The sequence below is a fragment of the Armigeres subalbatus genome, chromosome 2 (assembly GCF_024139115.2).
Source record: "Armigeres subalbatus isolate Guangzhou_Male chromosome 2, GZ_Asu_2, whole genome shotgun sequence".
In the NCBI taxonomy this organism is placed as follows: Eukaryota; Metazoa; Arthropoda; class Insecta; order Diptera; family Culicidae; genus Armigeres; species Armigeres subalbatus.
Genome location: NC_085140.1, coordinates 417,665,103 through 417,677,789, shown reverse-complemented (window position 1 = coordinate 417,677,789; position 12,687 = coordinate 417,665,103). Strand labels below are relative to the sequence as shown.

Genomic DNA, 12,687 nt, shown 5'->3' with positions numbered 1-12,687 from the left:
TAATGCATAGTGTATAGCCGCTAGTTCTGCGACATATACTGTACAAAGTTTATGAGCGGAGATATGAAAATCGTTAAAGACACCGAAACCAGTAGATTCATTTGTTTTTGACCCGTCGGTGAAAAACTTTTTGTTTTTTTTTTATTTTGTAAAATAATAAACTGCTCCTGGAATTCATCTCAGAGCTCCGATATTCATCCCATCGAAAACAAAGCAATGGAAATCTATTGAATTTTTTTTTTCTTAATTTTGTGATTTTTTCAGCAGTGTTGACAAAAAAAGCGACAAAATTGATGCTGTATTTCTTTCCTCCCTCCTCTCTCCACCAGTCGCAAATTCTATACCCCGTCATCCCTCAAAAACCTTGCACGTTGAACAACCCCTCCCATTCCAGTTCGAGACAGCAACACGTACGGACGTGTTTTTTGCTCGCGCATTTTTTCGAAGTGTTTTTTCTCGTTCTTTTGCTGTTTACGTTTTCGCTTGTCGCGTTGGCGTTATTTTCTCCCGGACCCGTCATGGGAGACTCGGTGGCCGATTCGGTCGCTGGAAAAGTGCCTAAGCGCACTGCTCTTGGAGGCGCGGGTAGCCCCTCCAAGCAGCTTTTGCAGAGCAACGTGTTCTCGCCGTTGCCGCTTGATGACGCCGGCAATCCGCCGAAAAAGAGGAAGAAGCAGCAATCGCAGCTGCCGCAGGTGCAACCGGAGCGGAAGGAGAAGTGCCCGCCCATGTTTGTGAAGGGCGATCCGCCGGATTTACGCCCAAAAATTCGCCAGCTGATCGCTAAGGGGCTGAAATGTACTTTTCGGCTCTGCAGCGAGGGCGTGAAAGTGATGCCGGCCAACAGGGACCATCATCAATCCGTCGTGGAGTTCCTCGAGGTCCACAAGTATGAGTACTACACTCATGACCACCCCGGCACGAAGCCGCTCAAGGCTTTGCTGCGAGGACTTCACGACATGAAGGAGGAAGAGCTCCAAGCAGAGCTTGAAAGTTGCGGACTGAAGCCAGTAGCCGTCCACAAGATCGCTCGTCACGACAAGGCGAGGAAATATCGTGACCAGCTTTACCTGATCCATCTGGAGCACGGCTCCACTACCTGGAAGGACCTGAAGCTGGTTGGCGTTATAAATTACACCGTCGTTGACTGGGAGCGATATCGGCCAGTGCACCGCGATGTCACGCAATGCACCAACTGCTTCAATTTCGGGCACGGCACCAGGAACTGCCGCATGAAGCCGCGCTGCAACAAGTGTGGCGAACCCCATCCGACTGACGAGTGCGACAAAATGGAGGTGGCCGATCCCAAGTGCGCCAACTGTGGCGACAAACATCGGGCCACCACAAAGGGCTGCCCAAAGCGAGCCGAGTTCCTGGAAATCCGGAAGAAGGCTTCCACCAGGACCATTCCGAAGAAGAACCGTGTTCCTGTAATCAACGAGGTGAACTTTCCAGCTATCCCGGCTCCCCGTCGTGTGATTCCAATACTCCCACCGCTACAGCCGCACAAGGGACTGGCAGCGGCAGCTGCATCGGTCCAAGCTCCAGCATCGTCGGCACCATCCACCAGCGAATGGCCCCCGCTTCCTCCTCCTGGGTTCCGTCGGCAGTAGGGGAACGAAGCCGTCCCACCGGAAGAATCTGCCCCGCTGTACACTCCGGAGCAACTGATGCCGATCTTCGCGCAGCTCGCCACTCGACTGCGCGGCTGCAAAACCCGATTCGACCAGGTCTTCACACTTGGCATGTTTATCATTGAAAATGGCTGCTAGGGTGGGCCTGGTCAACTGGAACGCTTGCTCGCTAAAGAGCAAAACAATCGAGCTGAAGGATTTCCTTGAGGAGAAGGAAATAGCCGTGGCGTTCATCACCGAAACGCACCTAAAACCGGAGGTGAACATCAACATCCCGGACTTCCGCATCGTGCGACTCGACCGGCCGACCAGGGGAGGTGGTGTGGCCATCGCTCTTCGCTACAACATCAACTGTCGTCTGCTTCCAAGCTTCCAGCTCAGTGTCATCGAGGCCATCGGTGTCGAAATCACCACTTCGATCGGCACAATCGCGCTCATCGCGGCGTACTGTTCAACGCAAGCCAAAGCCGGCGATGGATCATCGGCTGCCCTTCGGAGGGACATCGTCAAGCTGACGCGGAGTCAAGGCCAGTATATCATTGCCGGCGACTTGAATGCCAAACATCAAGCCTGGGGCAACAGTCGCGGCAATCGAAACGGCACCATCTGGAGCAACGACATGGAGGAAGGCCACTACACGATCCTGAGCCCGGATTCCCCCACTCGGCTGAGTCGGTCCGGTGCCCACGCAACGCTCGACCTCTACGTAACAAACCTGAGTGACCACGTCTCGCAGCCGGTTGTATACCAGGAGCTCAGTTCGGATCCGGTGGTGGCGGAACTGGGCTCCTCGGTCAATCGGCACCAGCAGTTACGGCGGAACTACCACCGAGTGAACTGGCAGCGTTTCCAGCAGTGCGTCGTCGACTACGAGGTGCGTCCGGAGACGCCGGAAAGTATCGACCGCCAGCTGTGCGCTATCGAGGAGGCGATCACGGCGGCCCGAGAGCAACACGTACCGACGGCTCGGCAGGTAAGCAACTCCTTAAACATCGATACACTCACCAAAGATTTGATTCGATTGCGGAATGTCACTCGCAGGCAGTTTCAGCGTACTGGACTGCCTGAGCTTAAGGCACGCTGCAATCGAATCACAAAAATGATCAAGGCCAGAATGGTGGACCTCAAAAATAACGACTTCTCGAATAAGATCCGCATTCTCCCAGATTATGCTAAGCCGTTCTGGAAAATGATCAAAATTCTAAAATCCAAGCCTCGGCCCATTCCACCTTTGATCCCACTAGACAATAATGGCTCTAAGGATCGCTTGATAACTCCTGCAGAGAAGGTCGCTGAAATAGGTCGTCACTTCGTCAGCTCACACAATCTTGGGCAGAACATCGTCAGTCCACACGAAGCAGCCGTCAACGAGCATGCTAACAACATCCATTTGATTCCCAACGACTTCTCGGAGGAGTTGAAGATCTCAGCTGACGAATTGACGGCCTATATCAAATCGTCGAAGAACATGAAGGCCCCAGGCTTCGACAGCATCCTGAATCTCGAGCTCAAACACATGAGTGCTCCGTTCTTTGAGCACCTCTCGCTGATCTTTAATCAGTGTCTCCGGCTTAGCTACTTCCCATCGTCCTGGAAGTCAGCGAAAGTCATCCCCATCCGGAAGCCTGGGAAGGATCCTTCCTCCCCCAAAAGTTATTGACCCATCAGCCTTCTCTCAGGGTTATCCAAGCTATTCGAAAAAGCTATTCATCATCGGTTACTTGAGTCTGCCGAAAATCTCAACATCTTGCTCGAGGAACAGTTTGGTTTCCGACGCGGTCGGTCAACTGTACACCAACTGACCCGAGTTACCAACGTCCTCAGACGGAACAAGTTTGTCTCGAAAACATCCGCCATGGCCTTACTCGATGTCGAGAAGGCATTTGACAATGTATGGCATGATGGCCTGGTGTACAAACTACAACGCTACAATCTTCCCAGCTACCTGGTGAAAATCATCAACAATTACCTGTCGGCAAGGACATTCCGGGTCTCAATCAGCGGAGCGAGTTCCAATGCGCACAACATCGTCGCAGGCGTTCCCCAGGGCAGTATCCTCGGGCCCCTGCTTTCCAATCTGTTCACCTCCGACGTGCCAGCACCTCCAGAAGGCGGCATTCTGTCTCTGTTCGCAGATGACACATCCATCGTCTACAACGGTAGAGTGATCAGAGCGCTAGTGGCAAAACTCAAACGGACCTGGATGCCCTGACAGAGTACCTCACCAGCTGGAAGATCTGTATCAACGCGGCGAAGACCCAGGTCATCATTTTCCCCCACTCCAAATCCCCTAAACTTGTTCCGCCTGGGGACTGTAAAATCATCCTCAATGGCACGACTGTGGAATGGGCCAATGAGGCCGGCTACCTTGGCTTAACCCTCGACAGCAAGCTTATTTTCAGGCAACAGGTTGACAAAACGGTGACAAAGTGTAACGTCTTGTTGAAACTACTGTACCCTTTGATCAACCGCCCTGAAAAATAAGCTTGCTGTCTACAAGCAAATCATCCTCCCTGTGATCGAATATGGCATGCCGGTCTGGGAGAGCTGCGCTAAAACCCACCACCTCAAACTTCAACGGGTCCAAAACAAATTCCTGAGGATGATCCTCAACACCCCTCCCAGGACAAGAACATCCGAGGTCCACCGTCTGGCCGGAATAAAAACCTTACATGAACGCTTTGGTGAGTGTAAAGAAAAGTTTAGGGTCCGTTGCTTGCATTCGGATCAGGCTCCAATTAGGGCGCTAGTTCCAATCTAGGTTATCAAATTTTTTATTGTAAATATTAGTGTACATAGTAGTTAGGTTATCAAATTTTAAAGAACACACCAGCGCCTCCTAAAGGCCGTCATGATATATCATATTAACACTTAAATAACAATGTAAACATAAAAATTTAAAATTGAAGTTGGAGGGCCGAGCCGGCCGAGCACTGTATATGTAGAAAAATAATAATTGTAGAACAGAAAATGATTAAATAAAGAAGAATTTTACTACTTACTACAACCCCTCCCTATGGAGTAAACCACGATGACGTCACGCGTCGATTTTCAGTAAGAAAAAAACCTCATCTGAGGGCAAAGTTTACAAAAAATGAACATCAACGTGAACATCCGGTGAACTCTCCGAATTCACTCAAATGTTCATCGGCCGGCAGCGGATGTCATTTTTTCGAGCGAAAAGAAGAAGAATCGTGGAAAAAGAAGACGCTCGTGGTTAAGTCCATAGGGTGAGAACTTCTGCATGGTGTTTTGGTTTGCGTGGATTTGCTACCAGATTCGTCAAATCGACGTTTGCTTTGTTTACAAAAGCATAGAAGTCGTTTTGGAAATTTGGTATTTATTAAGTACCCTCCCCCACATCCCTCTCCCACTCCTCTTGTTCAACGCAAATTGAGCGCGGAAATCAAAAATGAGGTTCCACCGAGATTTGAACTCGGATCGCAGGATTCAAAGTCCTGAGTGCTAACCGTTACACCATGGAACCTTGGTGCTCGCCGTTTGAGAACTGAATAAATGTACGTAATTGACTATTGTTTTTTTTTATCCTTCGGAAGTGTCTATAATTTCACATTACATGCGCTACGCAGGCTGTTACATATTGAAATATCAATGAATTTTATGTATTATTTAAAAAATGTATGCTACTTGACACACATTCACTTGAATATTGATAACCTCACTATTTTAAATGATACGATATGATAATATACCTATATTTCTGACTTGTTTGGAAATCCAAAAATTTCTTCAGTGCAAGTTAGATAGCAAATGTGAACATGTACTGAGACATTAATAGATCACTTATTCACACACAACAAATAGTTTTGAAAATTCAACGACAGGATTTTGTTTATGATCGAGAAACACAAAAAATTGGTTATTTTAAATTTTAAATGCCCCAAATAATTTATTTTGAGAATTATAATATGTTTTTAATTAAAATAGTTTGAGCTTTTAGTGGAGTGTCTTTACTTGTCACAAGACGAGTTCGTACAATTCCAATCAATTCCGCCAAAGTGGTACCTTTGACAGATGCGTATTTCGACCTCAACAGTAAGTCTTCAGTGTCTCGTACTCGACTCGATTTGAGACTATTTTTTTAAAACTTTATTATATGTAGTGATTTTTATGATAAAGGAAGTTCATCACTCAAGCGAATTACAATAGATTTAAACACAGAATGTACCTTTTACCATTACCAGCAAAAACAATAATAGCCTCGTTCAGGAAATTTGTTTTTAATTCCGAACAAACAATGAGAAGATGAAAAGGGAAAAGTTCATTTTTCAGTTTCAGTACAGTTCATTATATGTTATATGTTGGGAAATTAGGAAATTAATATTTTAACTAGGGGAACTGTTCCATTTCCATCTCACTGAACATATTTTCATCTCATCGCGAAACAAAGAAATACGGCACCAATTTCGTCGCTTCTTTTTGCTAACATGCGTGCTTACTGCTGAAAAAAATCACAAAAATAATAAACAAACCAAATACCTTTTCATTGTTTTGTTTTTCGTGAGACCAATATCGGAGCTATGAGTGAAGTCCAGGAGCAGTAACCCTATTATAATTCTGCATTAGGGTGGCTCAAATTAGTATGGGAAAAACTTTGTTCAATTTTTTTTTGATGGGCCACCCTCTTATTCGGTTCTATTTGATTCCCTGATGCTATGGACAAAATTTCAGCCAAATCGGTCAACGTTTGGGCGGTGCTAAACTTGTTGGAAGTTTATATGGAAAAATGTATGCAGAAACATCCTAAAACAGTAAATTGCAGCTGAACTACACAACTTACGATGAAGAACTATGATACTCATTCAGATCTTGGAGAATTTAATACAGAATGTTATGCAGAAAACCGCGAGACGATTCGAGTTTGCCCGGCTAAGTTATTAGCATTTCTCTGCTATGGGGTTTGAGCAAATTTCGTTTCTTTTACCTTTGAAAAGAAATAAATTCACCCCTACAACACTCCAGTAAAATGCTAATATCTTTGCGTAATAAACTCTAATCTTCTCGCGGTTTTCAGCATAACATTCTGTATTTTATTTTACAAGAACTGAATGAGTATCATAGTTCTTGATCGTAAATTGTGCCGTCCAACCGCAAATCACTGTTTTTGGATGTTTCTGCATATATTTTTCCATATAAACTTCCAACGAGTTTAGCACTGCCCAAACGTTGACCGATTTGGCTGAAATTTTGTCCAGAGCATCAGGGCATCAAATAGAACCGAATAAGAGGGCGGCCCATCAAAAAATTTGAAAAAGTGTTTTTTGAGTCACCCTATTCTGCATATTATTTATTTTACCTTGTATATTGGTTTGTTAATTCTAGTTATCTTATCCCCAAGCCGAGTTAACATTTTCGATACATCACATTCTGGTTAAGTAAAGCTTAGCGTGAACTTCAAGCTTTCAACTATAAAACGTTCATACAATTTTATAGCAATGTTGCAAACAACTTCTTCAATTTTGTAATTCATTGAGCAACATATGTTTTTATGGTTCCATGGTGTAACGGTTAGCACTCAGGACTTTGAATCCTGCGATCCGAGTTCAAATCTCGGTGGAACCTCGTTTTTTTGCATGTGTTTTTTTGTATTTCACTAGGGAGAGAATAGTCTAAAACGCATTCTTCAGGAAAATCAAATTCTTACGTCATCAAAACAAATTTTCTACAGATCATGTTTTTTTGCGAAAATATAAAATCCCTATAATAAAAAATTAAGTAAAATGTGGGGTTCGATATAGGGGGAAAGACTGCTTTGGCAGGTTTTGTTCTATTATTGTCAGGGGGGTTTTTGTCGACCAAATTTTATGAAATTTGGCCACAATATTCTTTGATATGCAAATAATGTTTAGGCCAAAATCGAGCATTATCAGTCATAAAAAACCCCCCTGACAATAATAGAACAAAACCTGCCAAAGCCAATAAGTTACAATAAACAGTTGATTTACAGATTATTTCTTATAAGTTAAATTGTAAGCATAGTTCTCGTCAAATAGCAAACGTTTATTTTGAACATAAAGAAGTTTCCTATTTATGTTAAGTTTTAATTAAACAAGTAGGGGAACGGTTCGGCACTTCATCCCATAGCTCCTATTTCCATCCCATTAAAAACAAAGCAATGAAAAGGAATTTGGTTTGTTTCCGATTTTTGTGATTTTTTTTCACCAGTGAGCACGCGTGTTAGCAAAAAGAAGCGACGAGATAGATGCTGTATTTCTTTGTTTTGCGATGAGATGAATATATGTTCAGTGAGATGGAAAATGGAACAGTTCCCCTATATTGAACAATCAACTGAATGTGTTCCACTCTCTTTAAATTCAAGAGGGTTAAGTGAGAAGTATTTTTCATTAATTATTGTGAATTTTACTTTTTATAAACACTAAACAGATCTTCATATTTTTGATCGCGTACTCCTATTACCTACTTCAATTATTTTTATTTTATTATTTAATTTTTTTTTCTCGTTCTAGAGAGCGAGTAATGGCGCTTTAGCCTAGACATAAGAGCCAGGACATATGGAAAAAAAATCTGTGTCCCCCATCCCTGGAAGTTGGATCAGCAAGAAGCAAAAACATAGGGCACTATTATAGTCTTCTTAGCAATGACATGCAGGCATGAAGGTTACTTCTCCTGGCCATGCCCTGCCCATCCATGCCGAAGCTTGGGAAGGAAAGAAAGTGTTGATGTATAGTATTGGAGCTCTAGCACCAATTCGAAAACTTTTCACACTTTTTGTAACTTTTGAAAAGGGTCTGTCGCTATGCTTATGACAACGTAAGCATTTGCATAAAAGATTTTGAATATTTTTATCGAACAATAGACAAGTATTTCAAAGATTTTTATTATTATTCTTGGATGTCATATATAAGAACTATAATGTCATCACTTTTAAACATCGTTGCAGTTTCTCAAACAAACGGTTCAATTACGCCCTTATGATTATGATTCTAAGCGCGAGAGTTTTACTTGTGCTTGATTTTAAAAATAAAACCAAGCATAGAATGTTCTAAGTTCATTTACCCTAATTGTATTTTTTATTTCCTACGAAAACTCTCAACATGTTTTTTGAAAACGAAGCCAACATGGGGGTATAGCTCAGTGGTAGAGCATTCGACTGCAGATCGAGAGGTCCCCGGTTCAAACCCGGGTGCCCCCTCACTCGATCTTTTTTAAAGAGTACTGATGCCGCTCGCATTTCTTTGTTTTTAAATTCATTTTTATTTCTTACTAGCGGACCCGACGAACTTCGTTTCGCCTACACGCTAACTTTCACCTACTCAGTGACTGAGTAAAATAGTAGGGTATCCAATCATGGTTTGAACCAAATGGCGGGTTTCAGATGAGCCGGAAGAACAAAGTTGATCTATTTTATCAAAGGGACATGTTAGAACTGCGATTTCTAGTTTATATGGAAGCTTAGTTCATTATCTTTCTAAAAACATCCTGGGTGCACATATTTATGCTTAGTTTCATTGAAAAAACTTAATAATTACATAACTTTGATTTGTACCATGGTTTGAACTACACTGTTCATGGTTTGAACTTAATTCGTACCATGGTTTGAACTACTGCAGCAGCCAGCAGCTCCTAAATATAATACTAATCACATGCATGAAACGCTGAGGAAATCTATAGAAATGCAAATTCGTTTTACTATTCATCTTCTCGCATTAGATTAGTAACTCGAAACGAGTGAAAATCGTCTAAATTATCGATATGAAAATTGCGATTTTTTCATATTGGAAATGTAAACAAAATGCTCCAGCTAGGCGCATGCAGCGCTCCTAGCGGACAGCAGCAGAACATGACTGCATTTACAAGTTCAAACCATGATACGAATTTAGTTCAAACCATGATCAGTTTTTACCTTGTATAAATGTTACTATTTTAACTATTTAAAACTGTTTCTCAATTGTATGTTGATGTCAATCGATTACAGATAAAAATAGCGTTCTTTTGGTATATTGATCTCACTTCTGTGTCATAAAATGTGTCCTTTACGAGCTTTTTGAAATTATGCCACTGGTGGGGGGATTTAGCGCAAATTCAGGACGTTTTTAAATCGCTTTATTTTATTACTTAAACAATATGTACGAATGTTTAAATAAACTCTATCACTTCCAGTATACCTAAATATGCCATTCATACTGTTTTAGGTTCATTTCCTGCCAATGAGATGGTATACTGAAAATGGTTCAAACCATGATACGCTTTTCACTAGTTCAAACCATGATTGGATACCCTATTGCTCTCTCTTTCTATCCCACAGAAATTTTACTCAATTTCCGTCAAAAGCACACGCTTAAAATCAATAACACAGAGATATGTTTGCTTCACACAAAACGGACCTAATGCAGAACAACACCTAGATGAGCGACAGTTACACAGCCACAAAAATAGCTCGTGTGGTTTTATTGAAGCTTGGATTTCAATATTTTCAGCAGTATTTGGTTCTTCATGAAACAAGGAATCTGTACAAACGTTTACATGTTGAAAAGGACCGTTATCACGACCGTACGAGGCATTTTTGTGCCTGTGAAACTGTCGCTCATCTAGGGGATGTTCTGCATTAGGTCCGTTTTGTGTGAAGCAAACACATCTCTGTGTTATTGATTTTAAGCGTGCAGGACAACTCAAAACTATGAGTAATCCTGCTTTTGACGGAAATTGAGTAAAATTTCTGTGGGATAGATAGAGAGAGCAATACTATTTTACTCTGTCACTGAGTAGGTGAAAGTTAGAGTGTAATGCAGCGTACACACCAGTCAAGCAGTTTGACGAACTTTGACTCCACCCCTCAGAAAACGCTTCGGTTGCTGCTTTGTTTGAACGTGTTTGAAGTTGTTCGAACAACCTTTTGGCAGTTGGCGGCTCGGTTGGAAAAAATTAAAACGGTTTGATTTTGGTTTGAGTTGCCGGGGGTGGAGTCAAGGTTCGCCGAACATGTTTGAGCATTTGTAGTGAAGTTGCACAAACCCTCATATATTTTTTGATGGTTGGTGCTCAAGTTGGCGCTTCGGTCGTTCGTGTGTGATATTGTTGGTCGAATAAATTGATTGTTCATGTCGCTGTTGGTAAAACTTGATGGATGTTTGAATAAACGAGAGGTGGAGTCAATGTTGGTCAAACTGCTTGACCGTGTGTACGTTCCATAAAATTGATTTATTCTCTGATTAGTTCTCGAGTTATTCAGAAATTTCAGTTTCATTTGTATGGGAGCCCCCTTTTCCAGAGCGGGGAGGGGTCTCGAACCATCTTAAGAACCTTCCCCGGCTCCAAAACCTCTGCATACAAATTTTCACGCCGATCGGTTCAGTAGTTTCCGAGTCTATAAGGTTCAGACAGACGGTTGGTCACGTAGTTTGGCAGTACTGGCAGGTGGCAGAATAAATGATTTTTTGCATATGGTTTGAACAATCAATCTTCGAAGCATTATAACTATTTTCGTGGACGTTCCAGTAACGAACATTCTTCAGCAAAGTTTATCGGCATTCTTTGGGTTATACTTTAATACTATGTGCCACTTGGTTTACGATGAACTGAAACCTCTAGAAGTGAAAATGCAAAAAAAAAATACGTTTTCCCATACTAATTTCCATACAAACTTCTAACGCGATGCGGAAAGCGAGGAAGCAAACAATCGGGCCCAAATTCTTTTTGGAACCCAGAATGGCTTCGGAAAATCATTGAATTAAAAAAAGCCCCACTCTAATATGTACACTAATATTTACAAATAAAACAATTTGATAAACCTAGTTGGAGACTATCTCTCGAATTATTGTTTGGTCGGTAGCTAATCAACGGATCCTGAACCTTGTGCTTACCAAGGCGTTTATGTAATGTTTCGATCCCGGCCAGGCGGTGGACCTCAGATGTTTTGCACCCGTTGTAATTTGAGATGGTTGGTTTTGGCGCACTTCTCCCAGACCGACATGCCGTATTCGATCACGAGGAGCATAACTTGTCAACCTGTTTTCGTAAATTAGGCTTGATGTCTATGATGTCTTGAAGTCTAGGGTCAAACCAGGATATTCCAGCAAGATTGGCCCATTTCACTGTTGTGACATTGAGTCATTTTGCATTTCCACAGGCAGAACATGCTTTGGGGGTTTCGACTGGTGGAAGATGATGACCTGCAGGGGTCTCCGCCGCGTTGATACAGATATTCCAGCTGGTGAGGTACTCTGTCAGGAGTGGACATGCGATTGTACCAAAAGAGGCAATACAGTAATATCCAGATTTTATCACCCTCTTGGTGAATTTTGGGGTGATAAAATAGGAAATGTGACAAAATAGAAAAAGAAAAAATAATTTTGTTTCACAAATATGAATCAATTTATGCCTCAATGAAATTTTGGGAAAACAAAATACGTGAATGGAACCCATAATTTCTTGTCGAAAAGGCTTACAAAATTCTTGACAGTTACTCAGAAATGATTCATAATAAACCACAGACGGTGAAAGTTATTTCATGAAAATCTTTTTTTTTTTTTCGGTATTTATTTACAAACATAAAAAGAACAATAAATTTTTTTTTGAGATGATAAAATCGGGTCGGAAACGTGATAAAATCGGAGGTATAGTAAGTGGGTGGTATAATAGGATAAAAATAAGTAAAAATTTGCCAAAAACGAGGTTCCACCGAGATTTGAACTCGGATCGCAGGATTCAAAGTCCTGAGTGCTAACCGTTACACCATGGAACCTATATGCAATACAGGCTGTTAGAGACTTTCATAAAATAAAAAGCTTTTTCGTTGTATTAGGCAAGCTAAATGAATGTACTAAATAAAGTAACGTTTTGCACGCCAAGCTTCACCAACTCAAAAATGCGCCAAACGCAATGTGTGTAATTTCAAATATTCCAATTATGCTGTTTGATCAAATAAGTTTCAAACAAGTATAGGTGAAACAATCAACATAATATAATTGATCGAAAACTTTCGAAGAGAAAAACACATAAATAACATATTATAACAAATTGAAGCAAACATTATAAACACAAAACCATGACACAAACATTATAAACATAAAAC

General features: G+C 41.8%; 4 non-coding genes across 4 annotated transcripts; 2 read left to right on the top strand and 2 right to left on the bottom strand.

Annotated features, from left to right (window-relative positions):
• Positions 1-5,049: 5,049 nt before the first annotated feature.
• On the bottom strand, positions 5,050-5,121 carry Trnaq-uug (transfer RNA glutamine (anticodon UUG)). Its single transcript has one exon. It is a non-coding gene; the product is annotated as a tRNA-Gln (tRNA).
• Positions 5,122-7,145: 2,024 nt separating this feature from the next.
• Positions 7,146-7,217, top strand: Trnaq-uug (transfer RNA glutamine (anticodon UUG)). The gene has a single exon. It is a non-coding gene; the product is annotated as a tRNA-Gln (tRNA).
• A 1,519-nt stretch (positions 7,218-8,736) lies between these two features.
• Positions 8,737-8,808, top strand: Trnac-gca (transfer RNA cysteine (anticodon GCA)). The gene has a single exon. It is a non-coding gene; the product is annotated as a tRNA-Cys (tRNA).
• A 3,477-nt stretch (positions 8,809-12,285) lies between these two features.
• On the bottom strand, positions 12,286-12,357 carry Trnaq-uug (transfer RNA glutamine (anticodon UUG)). Its single transcript has one exon. It is a non-coding gene; the product is annotated as a tRNA-Gln (tRNA).
• Positions 12,358-12,687: the final 330 nt, after the last annotated feature.